Source organism: Arachis ipaensis, chromosome B08, assembly GCF_000816755.2.
Source record: "Arachis ipaensis cultivar K30076 chromosome B08, Araip1.1, whole genome shotgun sequence".
NCBI classification, from domain to species: Eukaryota; Viridiplantae; Streptophyta; class Magnoliopsida; order Fabales; family Fabaceae; genus Arachis; species Arachis ipaensis.
Window position 1 is genome coordinate 117,879,132 of NC_029792.2, and position 3,703 is coordinate 117,882,834.

The 3,703-nt window shown below is 31.6% G+C and overlaps 1 long non-coding RNA gene across 1 annotated transcript in view; it reads left to right on the forward strand.

Moving 5' to 3' along the window:
* The window catches only part of LOC110265737, a 3,476-nt gene continuing 3,131 nt past the window's right edge, over positions 3,359–3,703 (forward strand). The window contains exon 1 of the long non-coding RNA XR_002351993.1: positions 3,359–3,409. This is a non-coding gene — a long non-coding RNA (uncharacterized LOC110265737). The remainder of the gene's footprint in view (positions 3,410–3,703) is intronic.

Below are 3,703 nucleotides of genomic sequence, written 5' to 3' on the forward strand. Positions count from 1 at the left end.
AAAATCATAATTTATTAATTAAAAAATTATTGAAGGGTAGGTATCTTAGAAAATAATAATTTAATTATTAATTTTTTAAAAGTATTTTGATAAAAATACAATTTAGTCAATAAAAAATAATTTATTAAAGGGTATTTTGATAAGCAAAATTTAATGATAAAAAATAAAATTTTTGTTAATGGTATTTTTTAAAAAAAATAATTTATTTTTTCTTAAAAAATAGATAAAGTTAATATTAGTTAACACAAAAATTTAAAACGGATTAAAGATGAAATTTTTTAAAAGTTAGAAGGGAGAGGAATGTACATTTATAAAATAGAGGGGGAGTGTCATTTTAGCATCTCGTAGGAAAGAGGAGTGAAATTTTCTCAAAAATTAATTGTCATATCTTTGTTATTAAAATTATAATAAATAATAATTGAATCTCTTTTACTATTAAAAAAAAGGATATTATTCGCATAAGTAATATATCAAAAAATGTCTAGCTTTTATTGTAACAACACATAAGTTATCCTTTTCTAATAGCTCACCAAATCAAACTTTAATTACGGAAAAATTATACTAACCATATTTCATATATATATATATTTTTTTTTACCAAAGATAGGAGACTCAAACTCGCAACCTCTTAATTGAGTATAGGGAGATTATGTCATTTGAGCTATAACTCATTGGCATATTTCATATATACTTAAATAAATTATCTAAAAATTAATATGTTGTGATATAAGCATTGCAGATATAAAAGAGAAGATCAATGGCCAAACTCTTTAAAACAGATTTGATTAGAATGCTGATTTGAGGAACGGATTACTCACACTCATGGGGTTTTCTTGTAAGCAACGGATTTATAGAGTTTTATGTTTACCCTGGGTGTGTGTAGTTCAAGTATTACTTTGTTATAAAGATTTCATTTTCATGGGAATCAAATATACCCAAGAAAAATGTGGAAATTGAAATGATGGGACTTTGATTTCCTGAAATCAAACTTGCTTGAAAATAGTTTTTCAAACTTTGAACCAAACATAGGCATATGATATTCCCATTTTAAAATTTCTAGGAATTATTTATAATTCCCCAAACCACACACACTATTAAGAAAAATTGGCTCTCTTTCTATCCAGAAGAAGGTGCCATTATAATCACCGATGGTGATGAAACTCGGGTTAATTCATGCACACTTCTGCATGCCTCCCCATTTTTCTTTTCTTTAATTTCCTCTAATCATTTTAAAATAATTAGATTAATTAATAATTCTATAAGAGAACAATTGAGTATACACCCCTATTGATCCTTGTGTTATTATTAGTAATAATTCTACTTATGTTGTTCAACATGCACTTGGAACAAGATGAGAAGGGATTAGAGTTCTCTGTAAATTTTTCTTTAATATACTAGCCTTCATGTCCATTTCATAAAATGTCCTACAAAAAAGAGACCTCAGTATTATAAGTTCCCCCAAGAGGAATTGTGATTCATGCCCTGTGATTCATGCCCATCAAAGTTTTCAGTGTTCACTTGTTACTAAATAAAATTAAATATGTACTTTAGAGTTGACGAAATTGCCATACTGACTCCTTGCTCGTTTTTAGTTAATTTGGTTCTTTAAATGGGACCTTTTCTATAAATATCAAAACCTGGCATAATATATGTGAATATAATAATTTGGTTATACTAATAATAATAGTGTTTCAAAGAGTTGCATAAATAGAAGAACATGATAGATCAAGGATCTTCAATGTAACATAATAACAATCCCTCATAACAATATGAAGAGTGATATAGTCAAGACAAATTTAACAAACAAGTCTCAACTATCCTATATAGCCTAATTTAAAGTTCTTCACCTAAACTACTGCACTCCGTTTACGATTGCAGGTATCGTTGTGCCCACATAGCCAAGTGCCACGCATTCTTTTTCTCAGGAGACATTTAACTATAAGGATATTCATTCTCCTCTGATATTTTATTCAGGTCATACGATAGCATGGAAGCCTTCCGTCCAGCAGATTCAGTCTCCTCATAACTATAGGAGGAGACAACATCCTCTTTCTCCATTGAATCTAGAACCACCTCCCCCAGTTCTTCGGATGTCTCTTGAATATTGGATCGAGATAACCCTGAGAGTTACATATCACAACCAAACAAGCCCAGAATACGAGGAATTAGTGTGTGAACATAATCTTATGACAATAACAAGCAAGAAGTTATGTCTTGCTTACGTCCCTATAGTCGTTCAAGTCCATATTTTATGAGTTTGAATTCCTTCCGTGCTGCAATATCCAGTTCACCGACAAGACTACACAAAATACCAAGAGTAATATACAAATACTGTTTATAGGAATCTTAATTTTATTATAATAATAATAATAAATCCACACAAAGACCATTCCAAATTAACATAGACCTTTCAATTACATATCCTTAATCTTTGATTCAGGTTTTAGTTGTGTAATGAAGAGAAAAATGACCTATACAAATAGTTAGATCGTCTAACATTATCTTCTAACACCATGTGAAATTTAATTTAATACTATTGAAATAATCATTTCTCTCATGCTGCCTGTTCCCTCGAATTCTGACTTGACACATGCCAATATAATGATACAAAATAGCAACACAGCGTATAACCTGATACATTGAAATCCCTTACAATATATGAATTTCAAATTTAATCCAAGATTCAACATCTAAAAAATTAGAAGGTTGGTGACTCTATTAAAGAACAACTACATATTATTCAGACTAGCAAGCATATTAGAATGCAAGAGGACTTATTGAAATATTACTGAATGAGAATCTCTGTAAACAAGAGCGACTACATTAGCTATATACAGAAACTTTGTAAACCCCGGTTAAATTAGTAGATAATTATTCAATAAATTAGTTTTTAATAAGGAGGATTAGAAATGTGAATATTATATCAAATTAGGATAGAGCTCATCGAAACGAGAATTTTGACACTAATTTTGAGAAAATCGGTCCAAGATTGGACCGAATAGGCCAAACCAGTTGAACCGAATCCAAACCGGACCATCGGTCCAACCGGACCGACCTATTAAATGAACCCACGCATTGCATCTCCCTCATTTCAACAACGTGACGTTGAAAGCTTGCGTCCAGGGAGAAGAAGAAAAGGGTCCGAACCCTCGTTCCAAGTTCAAGGCGCCGTAACTTCCCGATCCGAGCTCCGATCGTCACACCGTTTGCGACCACGCGTCCACCGCGTCGAGCTTTACATTTCTACCGGAACAATTTCATAGATAAGCCCTTAAATATTCTCAGCCACTCTTTTCCCTCAATTTTCGAGTTTTGAGAAGGGGTATTGAATTTCTTTGATTTTTGATGTTTTAGGATCCATTTAACTTGAGAAAAACGTTCACTCTTGCTTATGTGAAGCTTGGGTAAGGTGAGGATACGATAATTCTATTTTATTTTCATTAAATTCGAGCTTTGAGTATTAAATTGGGTATATATGTATTATGAATGTGTATTAGGTTGAAAATAAATAATTGGAGCTTGAAATTGTGAATACTGGAACTTGGAGAAAGCGGATTAGTTGAGTTTTGAGGGGCTGTCTTGGTTTTGAATAAATAGCTTTGGTCGTTACGTGGAAATCGGCCAAGGTATGGTTTAGGTGTCTTGCATTTAATATATAATGTTCTGTGAAAACTTAGGCTAGATGACCATAGGATAAGTTGGA